The sequence below is a fragment of the Myzus persicae genome, unplaced genomic scaffold, assembly GCF_001856785.1.
Source record: "Myzus persicae strain clone G006 unplaced genomic scaffold, MPER_G0061.0, whole genome shotgun sequence".
NCBI classification, from domain to species: Eukaryota; Metazoa; Arthropoda; class Insecta; order Hemiptera; family Aphididae; genus Myzus; species Myzus persicae.
The window spans coordinates 60771-74171 of NW_019104085.1; the positions used below are offsets into that span (position 1 = coordinate 60771).

General features: G+C 32.7%; 1 protein-coding gene across 3 annotated transcripts in view; it reads left to right on the forward strand.

Moving 5' to 3' along the window:
- LOC111038515 (low-density lipoprotein receptor-like) overlaps positions 1-13401 on the forward strand; it is an 85562-nt gene that overhangs the window by 26195 nt on the left and 45966 nt on the right. The window lies entirely within an intron of this gene.

Below are 13401 nucleotides of genomic sequence, written 5' to 3' on the forward strand. Positions count from 1 at the left end.
CTATACATGGTAATGTCGCGTTTTGAATTATTAGTTTTTCAGGAAAAGTTTAGAAGAAGTCATCTGTATATACGTGGAATGTGAATATATATTCCATGTGCTATATATTGTCTTAAAACGTTTTGTTTTTATACCTTTTACGTCTCAAGGATCTCGCATAGACGTATAAATAGTATCCTATTCGAAATTTGAATATTCTTGTATCGACTCGGCACGGACGTTTACCCAGCGCGGCACTTAAATGGCTACGATTTAAAAATATTCCGAGCCCCCATTGATCGGTGATATTGGCGTCCGTTCAAAAGGGTCGGCGAGCCATTGGCTTATATTGTATACCTTGTGTATAGTCGTAAAGGCCCCTCGAAATAACTCGCGGAAAGAAGTTCCTCTCGATTCACAGAGATATAATCGTTTGTAATTGTGTATAACCTAGGTCAATACGACAACACTTTACGTTGAATGAAAATTATATGTATTATAAATGTAGGTACTTTATTTCTGCCAGTTGTATAAAAAACAACAATTTATTTTTTTGTTTTGTTTTGTTTCTCACCAGCCCCGGTTCTTAGAACAATTAAACCACAATTTATGACTTTTTTGGTACCTATTGTTGGGTTGTATATATATAATATATATATATGCGTGTGTTTTTTTTAGTACCTATACATAAAAAAGAGACCGATTTATATCTTCAGGGAGGTTAAAAAAAAAAATAAAAAGGAATAAAGAAATGTTTATTCAACCGCATATATTTCATGTCTAATCCCACGTTGGGCAGCCGATAAACGTATTCATTCTTTTTACTATATGCAGACAGTTTTTATCTGTTTTGTCGAGGCTTTGCTATATATTTCACTGACGCAATCTCGATAAGTACAAATAAACAAGGTGATTTTTGAACGAAGCATTCACGGATCTTATGGTAATTTTATGCCTATCTTTTAGCGCCTTTTTAATATAGGTGGATAAGTATAATCGATAAAATATAATTAATATCTTGTCAAATACCTGATGTCTTGCGTGCATGTTTATTACAGTTTTTAGATGAGCCGTACCTATGAACATTTTCAAAGTATTTTGCATTAAACAATGTATTTTATAATTAATATGTTTATGCTTGTAAATATGTAAATATTGTATACACTGCAATACATTGTTTTAAGAAATATAGTGATAAATTGTATATAATATAATAAATTTAATTAATATAGTACGTACCATCCCGCAGGTTGGAAACCAATAAACAACGTCTATACTTTTTATAACAAATTTAATACTCTTAAAGAAAAAATAAAGTATAGCTGAGTTTCTTTTGAAAAAAATACAATTACAAACGATTAAGTATAATTAGATTTGTAACAAAAATCGTTGCTTTTTTAATCATTATCCGTGTTATATTAATTCAACAGTATCGAGTTTTTGTGGTTTGGGTGTATTGTACACGCTTGTTATGCGACGTTTATCAAAATGTATATTATATGAACAGTTACAACTCCTAGTAAAATTATTACTATTGGTATAAATTTGTTCGGTCCAGTAAAATACAATATGATACACATGCATCATGACTCCTATTTATCGGGTACATCGTGTTATTCGTGTGATTTTCAACGACACGATGTGTGTAAACTGTTTGGGATGGAAAAATGTTCGTTCAACAGATAGTTGTAGATACACAATAAACATTATGTACATTGTACACTTACATATAAATTTCCGATTTCAATTAAAATTGCATTATCTGTACTACAATAAACACAAATCACAAAATCAAAAATACAAACTGAAATTATACCGGGAACTTAAATATATTAAATCAATGATAGTCATCGCATTTTAAATAATCATCTAAGCAAGATTGATTCACCATAAAATTATCACTGTTTATTGTTGAAATTAGAGACTTCCCAACAAACAGAATCATGAACGATATTAAGCCAATTTTTGTTCCTCTCTAAATCTAAAATCTGTTAGAACTTTATCAAAATATAGATCGAAACCTTAATCTTATAATCTATACGCACATCATATGTACATTACGTTATCACCCAGTAATTATACTACTGTAGTTCAAGGACGTATACATAAGTGATCGACGACGGTCAATAATATATACAATTGACAAATTATTTGAATAGAAATTACTAAGATCTGCTCAATAGGTCAACCACAAGTCCACAACGTTCGACAGTAATATTTAACGTTATCGTATAAATAGATTAAACAAAAATTAACACCAATATTTATAGTGAGGCATATAATCTGCAAAGCTTGGTTTGACCCAAAAATAGTCACCTAACTATAAATATGTGTGACACTGGTTATCTTCGTCGTTTTTCTCTATTTTCTAGAAAACAACATATTATCGTTATGTATCGTGATTACGAAAAAACAAATTAATATTTTGCATCCTATTCCAACTCACTGATCGTTTGATGTAAGTGTCTAGGAGGTAACTCCGAAAATGTTTCGGCAACTATATAGCATCGGGAAGGTTTATAATAGATAAATTCTATTTGTTATGTACATAAAATGTATTCTGTTGTGTTTTATTATAACGATATACACTCATTACTCACTAAATTGATGGTATAATAACATCTTAGCGCGATATCAAGTGAAAAGTGTATATTATTGTTATTTTATGCTGTTGCTGAAGAGCATATTATATATCATGCACGTTATAGTAAATTGTCACGCAATCCATTCTGACATTCTGTTACAGTGGCTTATCAAATATGCGTATCTGGTTGTTATCGTGCTACCTGTTTTAATTTAACCTTTGTATTCCGCACCGACTGCACATGATATATTATATTGTACCGGTATCCAATACCCCATCGTTGGATCCCTTAATGGGCCGCCGGACCCGTGGTGTATAATAAATGAAAATGTTGGGATTTATCTCAAAAATATTGCATTTTTATTTATACAATGAAAAATATAATCGAAAAAGTAATAAAACCAATGAGAATGCAAATCTGGATAGGTAGTATATTGTATATAATATGGCATGTTTGGGGTACCTTCATCGTACATATTATTTTTTATCAACTATTTAACCGGTGCGCAGTCTTTGTATACCAGATATTATTTGAAATAAAAAATGTATCCCACGGTTTTTTTGTTGAACCGCGGTCAGTGTTTCAATATAAAATACAAAATTAATTCTCGATTATCAAACGTTATTTGGAACTCGTAATTTTGTTAGTTTTTTTAATGTTCTTAAAAAAAAAAAAACGACATCAAATTCAATAATATCATCTGTGGTAGTTTATCTCCAATAAATAAATACATTTACCACTTAAAATCAAAAAAAAGTTTTTTTTTTGTTTTTATGAAATGTGGATACCGGAAATATTGTAAAATTGTACGTATTTAAAAAAATATTAATTGTTGAATGATATGTATCAACAATTAACATATTAACACAAATATTTTAGAAATAAAAATATGGCGTGAACGTAAAAATATTATTACATTACGACTATAATACAATGTAAGTTGTAGGACGTAGACATAATATCATAGCTGCAGACATTAAACCGATTTAAGACTGTTTTATGCGGTTGGACAAATTATTTCCGGAGTTTCCAGGGTCACGTGTTCATTATGGCTGTCGAGGAGTGTATATTGGGAAGCATATTATACTGATATACGGTGCTGTTCGGGTCTCGAAATGGTTTATAACCAACGAAGCCACCTCTCAGGACCCTGCAGCTCAACAATACCAGTGTATATACCGGTAAACGCACAACGCATTATGGAGGTGTTAAACTACTACCCGGTAACGGGCAATAAACCCCTAAAAGTCCCCAACACTCGGACAGGAATCTTGGCTTTGTGCTTGAGCATGACGTACACTTAAAACTTTATTTCCCATCGAATCAAATCTTCACGGGTTTTCGTGCGAACACCGCACAATATGTACCGCGGTCGCCGTCACACGCTGCTCACGAGATTATTATACCTAGGTAATCTACCTACCTATGAAATGAGCAAAAAGCTTTCTAATTCTCAACGCTTTCGGTAAAATATTTTTACCCGGAGCTAAAATATTTATTATAAGTAAATAGGAACTTACCTACAATGCTTTGATATATTATGGTAACTGCGCACCAATAATATAATGCTTCCGGGCTCATCGGATTTCCTGTTCTTTTTTTTCTCCGAAATCGTTCAAGTACATGTGATGCTGCAGGTAGGTGCCTACATAACATCAATTGATTGGTATTGTGTGAACCGAGTTGAACTCTGTTAGAAATAATTTCATTGCTATCAGAGTGGCGTGTCCTTATTAGTTATTTCATTCATTTTATATTTTTATTATTAATCATTGAATACCGACTGTGAGTTAGTGCAGTAGTTGTTATCTGCTGCTTCAGACTTCAGTTCGTATATATTTACATTTTGGTGTTTCACTAATTAACTCCTACACAGCATCATTAACTTTCATAATAAACGTCGAAATCAGTTTGGTTTTTTTCCCGATACACTTTAACCCAATTTCATCGTACACAATTCTCGGTGCGTGATGTTTATTCGTTTTATTACTATTATTTAGCAATCTCTATTACGATTATTACTATCGGCCGAGTGTATTATAATAATAATGATGATGTGTTGTTTTCGATCTATTATTACAGTGATCAATTAGGAATATTATTATATTTTTTTTTTTGAACTCGCACATGTGTCCCTCTACTTATGGCAATCAATCGAATATTCTAATAAAACAAACAACAATATTATTATGTGTATACATCAATGTAATGGGCTCTTGCTGAATATTTATAATTAATAAATTTGCCCTTGGAGGTCGTAAATCGTAATATAGCAAAGACATGCGTATCTTCAATACAAATGCCCATTAGACCATTAATAACAATTTTAAAAAAACAGTGAGCGTTCGTTTATACGTTTGTAGCTTTATATTCTACAAATGAAAACATTTTACGTTATTTAGAAACATAACAGTAATTTTTTTTTTTTAATATCGACATCGATGTATCGAATATCGATAAATACACTTTATTTATTTATATTCTATCACTTTATTTATTATGTCAGGGTTTACTTTAGTTTCACTTATATTATCGTAAACACTAAAAGTAATATAATATTTACTTACATATACCTACATTATATTATAATATCTGAATTGTCCTTTGAAATCATAAAGTATGAATTAACACAAGGATATCACTCGAAAAATTAAATTCATGCTCAACATTAAATAGGTTTAAATGATTAGGCACGTCATGTCGGATTAGGTTCGATCAAATATCTAATACTCCATTCAAATGCATAATATTATTGTGATATTAATGGTAAACGTATGTGCTTGCAGTTTTAGTGCGTCATTGATATGCTGAAATGTCTATGTTTAAATCGTCTATCGAAAATATGTCGGGACTGCAATATATCATATTATACGATTACGTACAGTGCAGCACCACCACACGTCCACACTTGTCTTTACTACGATAAAAATCAAAACTACAAAATTACATGATCAAATGAATACTACTACACAAACACAACAAACATCTAACACTTAATGTCTCACAGCTTATTCTCAATAGGGATTTTATAGTAGTCTTAGACTTTTCTTTTTGTTCACTGTGCAGATGGGTTAGTAATTATAAACCTATACCGTGTCAGAGCTGCAGTTGCATTGTACGCAGCCGTGTGAAAGTTGGGGGTGCGCATATATATATATATTTAATTATACCATAAATATTATGCTATATTGATGCAGTGTCATCATACTTTTGTACGCCTCACCGTATCATCGTCTAGCCGGTAACGAATTAGATCGATTCGCCGTTTTGCGGTGGTTGCAGGACTATAATATAAGCGCGGTAACGTCGTAAGCCACCTACGACAATATGCGACAAAACGCACCGTCGAAGCGATTATTCATAATATTATAGCGTTTCGCGCACAAATTGTTTTCGAACCATATTCGAATGATGATTTTCGATCGTGACAAATCGTATTCGAGTGCCGGCGGTGCTCTGCGAGAGCGTCCTCGGGGCTATTATTCACGTCGCGCCCGCGATTGTAAAACGCTTCGTCCCGGAACGGAACGGCGGAAAACTAAGAAGCACGTAAAATATAAAATATTATTATGTTATTGCGATACGCATATTTCACATGCTCGGAATATCATAGTATTGGGCGCAGACATAGCGCCATCTTATGTACAGGTGTGCATGAATGATCGCCTATACCGCTCAGACGGAGTCGAAAGAACGAATGCTCGTTGAATACCTAAAGCTGGCGACCGCGCGAATTGTATATATATAGGTGCGTATATGATAATAATAATATGATTGTAATATTGTTGTATAATATTATTTTATAACGATGTATGCAAAAGAAATCTGAAATATGCGGCATACGCTCTGGAGGAGATTTTCGTATATTATATTATTTTTTTTCGAGGATTTCACAATTTTCCGTCACGAACTCTGCTCCTCCTCGGGAGTTTTTAACGATTTTTGACTGCGTTTTAATTCACGACACGTGCGTTAGGCGGTGGCGGCGGTGGCGGCGGCGGCGGCGGCGGTGGTAAAACGGGAATCGCGCGCGTGACGTATAATATTATTACAATTAAAACCTAAATGAAAAACGGCGAGGGCGCACAGCGTTTTATAGCGGGTGGGTAAGGGTTGAGGGTGGTTCGGACAAGACCAGCGCGCTGGTATTTCGCGGCATAAAAACCGGAGAGGTGAAAAACGCGCATATAGGTATATAATAATAATAATAATAATATAACGTAATATGATCACGCGCGCAGCATAATCAAATTACGGTGCAAACATTTTCATTTGATTAGACTATTGTGTGTACTTTCAATTTCCCGGGGCCCGCGTGCACACGGTGGTAATTACAAGTATCATGGGCCCGGCAATAATATATTTCGTACACACTGCAGCACAGTTGGCCCGGCCGACGAAATCTCGCAATAACATCATAATATATATAATATGTAGGTAGGTAGGTAGGTAGGTGGTATATATACAGCGAGCGGTAGTATACCGTCGACCGCGTACACGGTACAAACCACTGTATGCCTGATATCATTACGAACGTAACGCTGAAATGTATAATAAAATAACAGTGTAACACGCGTACGGCGCATAATATTATTACTACGGAAGAGGTCACGGGTTTTCGGCGTATTATCGTGAATTGTGCGCGAGTACTGTGATGTTTCCACGACAGTTTTCTTTGAACCACTCGTCCCTCGCATCGTCGTCGTCGTCGTCGTCGTCGTCGAGTCGTCTTGTGCAGTGGAATATAATGTACACTCACCCACGACGACGACATAACATTGAAACGCGTGTGGGGAAGTGTGTGTTCTGCAGACGTCGGTCATCGGAGGGCGACTGAAGCCGCACGTCGCTCGCCGTCCATTATTTTATGGTAATTTTCCGTTTTCATTCGTTGTTTGAATTATACGACACACTTTGACGCGCCGCGAGTCATCCTCGAACGACGATGATCGTTCGTAATTTGAAATACTACTGCGAGTAATGCGAGTGTAATATTATTATGTATTATTTTACTGTATTATTACATCGTTCTGCGACGGTGATTGTATAATATTTTGGTGGTCTTTTCTGCGGGGCGTCCCACTCGCTTCGCACGCATTCGTCATCGCCTTCGGGGTACCCACCGACTATACCCGAAACGGAAATTATAATAATTATAAATTCATCGGCTTTAAGAATATTTAGGTACTCAGATATTATTGCGCTATAAATTATTAAAATACGTGTATGTGTTGTGGATTCTGAGCGAAGCCATGAATGTATTGATTTTACAATCTTACCTGCGGTTTTTTTTTTGTGTCTGCGGGAGACACATTTTCTAGTAGAAAAAACGCTTCGATTTTAAGCCTTGAGGGCGATTTCTGGTAGCAAATTTGTTGGTTCTTTGAGAGGTTAAAAGTGGAAATTTCCTGCAGGTTATTTCAAAATAATAGATACAATTTAAAATTTAAAAATAAAAACAAACATTGTTACACAAAACAACTTTTTTACAAAATCGACTTTTTTTTTAGAGAAACTCAAAAACGAACAACTTACTGTAGTTGATGGTTGAAATTTTCATCAAATGTTAGTGTTAACATTTTCTATACACGAGAGAATTTTCAAAATATTTTTTTTTAAGTTATTTAACTAATTTATTGATATTTTTAAATTTAAACTTGTTTAGTATTTTTAATAAATGTCAATAACAAAAACTTCGCTCAACCAATAAGCTAGAAAACATATTACAAGATTTCTCATAAGTTGTTTATATAATATTATATTATACCAATTGAACAGTATCCAAAATACATACCTACCTATATTGACACAATATTTTTTTATTAGCTTTTAAAGTTAGAATTTTGGTGAAATACGTCAAATATAATAAATTATTACATATACCTAGCCATATATATAGGGATATATCACCTTAAGTCGCTATTTATTGGTTTTTTTAAAATATCCGGTAATTGACTTAATATCAACGGATGATAATGATGTGCCTAATCATCAATACTCGATGACGAAACTAAGCTCGCAGTTTATACGCGTTTGTTATTATTATGGTAAATATTATATGCTATATTATTGTAAATTGAAAATCCTTGCGGAATATTATATTTATGATCAATTAAAACAACATTATAATAATGATATTATTATTATTGCTATTAACTTTTATAAATTGCGTATTATAATTGGAAAATTAAATAATACATTATGTATTAAACTAACAAACAATATTATTTCTTTTGAATAATATACTCACATACAGGCCTTTTTCCAATAGATGTATAATAATTATATAAATTCGTTATGGAGTATACATTACTTTATCCTTTTAATTGCAATACAAGTGTAAATACAAACATATTATTATTATGAAAAAATGTATTGAAAAATATGGGATTTACCCATTATAATGGTCGTGTTTTTTTTTTACAGATGTAGGAATATAAATAAATATTTTACATTGAATCAGCATGAAATTGAAATCAAAAATAAATACTAAAATGTAATATTTGATGTACTGCAGACATACCAACATCATATTCACATTCACCTCTTGAACATTTTTTCACTAACTTTTATGATATATTATGTATAGCATTGTACTCGAAGGCATTTGTAATTAAAAATATGCCACTTGTATGTAAATATTGATTAGGTACAGTTTTACAAATAAAATAGAAATAGTTTGTATTTAAATCAGCAACTAACCAAACATATATACTTTATCTAAATGCCATTAATTATTAGAGTGGGTATAATCTACACATATGTATACATTAGTATGTGAACAATTTCGTATTGTAAAATTTAATTCAATTTAAATTTTATTGCAAAAACAATTTATGTTATTGTTGAAACAACTAAATGAACAAATAAAAAAATAAAATAACACATTGCTAATGGTATTCACTTTATAGTCTTTAGTACTTTACTATATATCTACGGTTTCCAATTTTCAATAATACTTTCATACGCGCACCACTTGAGTAGAAACTAGAAATCGTACATACGCATATCGAGTCCAAATATTTATTTCTATGTTTCCGTAACGAGTTTCGCAAGACAAATAATTACATTGAAGTGTTTTAGATTCGATCGATATTAAAGTATCGCAGCTACTGCAGTAATCATAATATGCGATGGAAAATAAATGTCCAATAGCATTTACATTACTATCGGTTTTGTTTAGTTAACGTTCATCCACTGGCTTTAATAACAATATAAATGCCAGACGAGTAAGTGTGTATACGTACCGTATTAATAGGCTATATACTTATATGTATCATATTATAATCCTAGCGGAAAAAAAAATGTTATTCTTTACGTCGTCGATCTACAACTGTTGGCGAGGTACATTATTTTATGGTAAACATCGTTAAGTTTTAAAAACGAAACCCTGCAGTGCGTTAGTATTAAAAATTATTTTTTTATTTACGCGGCAACATATATTATTATTATTATTATTGTTATCGTTATTATCGTTACACTCGTATTATACCTCTATATACCTACGGTGAAAAATTTACTAGAGATTTATCGTCGAAATATAAAAACACGCGGCGGTTTATCTTTTATAGCTCATGTACAGGCCGCGGTGTGCAGTATATATATTATATAGGCGGAGCTCGGGCTGCAGACCTTTGTCATTTTAACCGTCGGACTACCTATCTGGGTATTACCACAATTCGGGGATAAATACATTTAGCTCCTGTGTATAGGTGCACGCAGTGCGCACGGGAAAATTCCCAGGGAAAGAGGTAAAGAAAAAAAAAGATAAGAAAGGTTTCAAACTCTTCATCGTTGCTCCTCATAACTTTTCATTTATCTTTTGTGCGCTCTTGTACTCAGTAGTTTTTGAGCTTTTATTACATATTATTATACCCGTGCCAACGTCGAAATATGTTGTTTTTTTCGTATACATTGTATAATAACGTTCGTTGTTGTTCATTTACATTGCAAAAGTTTCTATGTACACATTGACCTTCCGGCATCGTCCGATAGTCAATGGTGTTTTACCGTAATATATAATAATAATAAAATATATGTTATAGTTTCTTTACATACTGTAATAATAATAATATATATTTATATGTACACACTGCACTTTTTAACGCACGTAGGCACTCGAAATTCCTTTAGTGTACCTGCCGATCATTAACTTAATATAATATTTAAAAAACTATTACTTCAAAGATTCGTATAAAATGTGTAATAATTATAATATCATATATTATATATTACACCATAGGCACTAGTTCGGAAACACGCTACACTTTTCGCAGTACTTACATTTTTTTTTTAAGTGTATCATAGTTTAAGTTTGTAATTATTTATATTTTTATAATTGTAATTTTGACGTGTGCTGCAGTATAGGCAAAATAACCTTATACGCCGTATAATGACCATAATCATTTATGATAAAATACAAAACATGTGAATATTGCAGTTTAGCGAAAGCCACGGCCTATCTCTGCTTATTTATAGCAACTCTCTAATATACGATATAATATTCATCGTTACATTTTTCAACATTAATTCCAAATGTTATACACAACGAATATAATAATATAGAATGTCATATTGTATCGCACCATGATACCGTCGTTAATTTAGTTCATAGTTTTTATCGACTGCAGATTTTCCGTTTTCAAAATCAAAAATCTACCCATATATTTCATTGTGGATTTTTTTTTTCATTTCATTTTTCTTCCCTTTGCGACGGGTCTTTGTTTATGTAAACGACACAAAGTTTGTAAAAACTTAGAACAGATCGGTCTCGGGAGTAGTATACACAGTAATACTGGATGAATAAGTACAAGTGATCCATCAACATTTTCCAAGGGTAAAAAAGTAGAAGCTCTACAAAATAAATAAGGGGCCATCAGCCGGGTGGTTCCGAAGTCGTAAAAGAGGACATCACCAGCGCCATTTACTAAAGGAATAAGTGTTTCTTAATTTTATTTTAAACTCGATCTAATTGCTTCTTTTAACATAATTTTGAATACTATTATTTAGCACTAAAATAGTTTGTGGTTTCCGTTACACAAGTATAAATGCGTTTGTAGAGTAATAATTATTAATTCGAACTATTATTGCATTTTAAAAATGTTATGAAAGTAGTGCATACACGTCTATAAGTGTTTTTGTAAATAATATAATACTCGCCTAATTTACACCTATTATTTATTATACTGCGATAACGTCGATAAAAGGAAATAATCTAAAATATGACCAAATATAAATCTTAAAGAGGTGATTAAATTGACGAGAATTATAAATTATTATATTAGGTACATTATATTAATATATTCATTAATTAAACGATATAGTATAATAATTTTAATAATACGCCATTAAAATATACGATTTATATTGCGCTAAATTAATTTGAAAACTTTTTCACAAGAATTATATATAATTACATATTATAGTCGAAGTATATTTATCGATAATGAGTAGGTACGTATTATATGCAGAAAGGTAATTATTGTACAGACAATTATGTTTGTTTACTATCTTATGAATAGGTCACCGCATAATATTTCTATACTTATTCGTATATTGAGACATTATCATTTATCCCTCTATGAATTATGATCCATAGTATTAAAATACATTATTATTATATTATAGCCTAATTTATTTTTAAGGTCAAAATGGATGTATAGACAGCACGTACACTATTTCTGCTACCGTCGTGCCATAATAGTATTTATTAGTTATTACACACTTTTTTATAATAATACACACCATCGTTTCGATGTTGTTATCATAATAATATTAGATGGGTATAGGTGGTGCAGTATTAACGGCGTTGGCCTTTTTTTATGGGTTTTTAATTTTCTGATCAATTTAAAAGAACAAATGGCGTTTTCGAACAAAGCTCGAGGTGTAATAAGCGGGCCTGCTTTATGTAACAGCATAATATTATAATAACGCGAAATAATGGTTCCTCGGACGCTCCGGGGAGATGTTGCTGCGTCGTGTCCTCCAGAGGATCTAAAAACAAACATAATATTATACAGTAAATATAGATAAAAAATCAACTTAAAAACGGAAATCCGATCGCGGTGACAACTGACGAGCAATGTCATGTTTAGCTAAACGCGGTGCGCATATTATACTATCCACGTTATATACCGCGGTTGTCGCAAACGCCACTTTGGGCTTATAATATATATCCTGCGACTCGGCTGCGAGGAGTATAACAATAACATTTACGGCAGCATTAATGATATAATAATAATAATAATAATAATAATAATAACAACTTTATGGATCGGCCATTAAGAAAGTCCATTGTGCGGCCGTATAAACGAAACGCGGCGAGCGGTTGCTCATATATTACACAATATTATTTGCGGGTAGCAGTGGCGTCAGTGTTTGGCGGCTGCTGTGGCTGTGGCTGTGGACCGTTGCGGCGGCGAAAAGGGTTTTTGTCGTCATTAAGTTGTCCGTCCGTCCGTCCGTCAAACACGTTATTATAAAGTCCCGACGGCGCCGGGCACAGCTTTACTAATTACTACAATCTGCCGGGACTGGCAGTGTTCTTTGATTAAGATTAATTATTTTTAAATAACGCCGGGAGATCCTCCGTGATGTGGTGGGCGACGCCACTGCAACGGACGTATTATTTTAACTACAACAACGTCAACAACAATTGTTCTACTGCAGCGAAATCATAAAATAATACTATGTGTCCATGGTCCACAGTATAATATACACATATATTATACGCCGCATTATAATATTATTATCACATGACGTACTAAAATAATTCAAAAGTGGTCCAAAAGTGTTCGTCCTCCGGTCCTCCGTCGGTATACACGATAATAATTCGTAT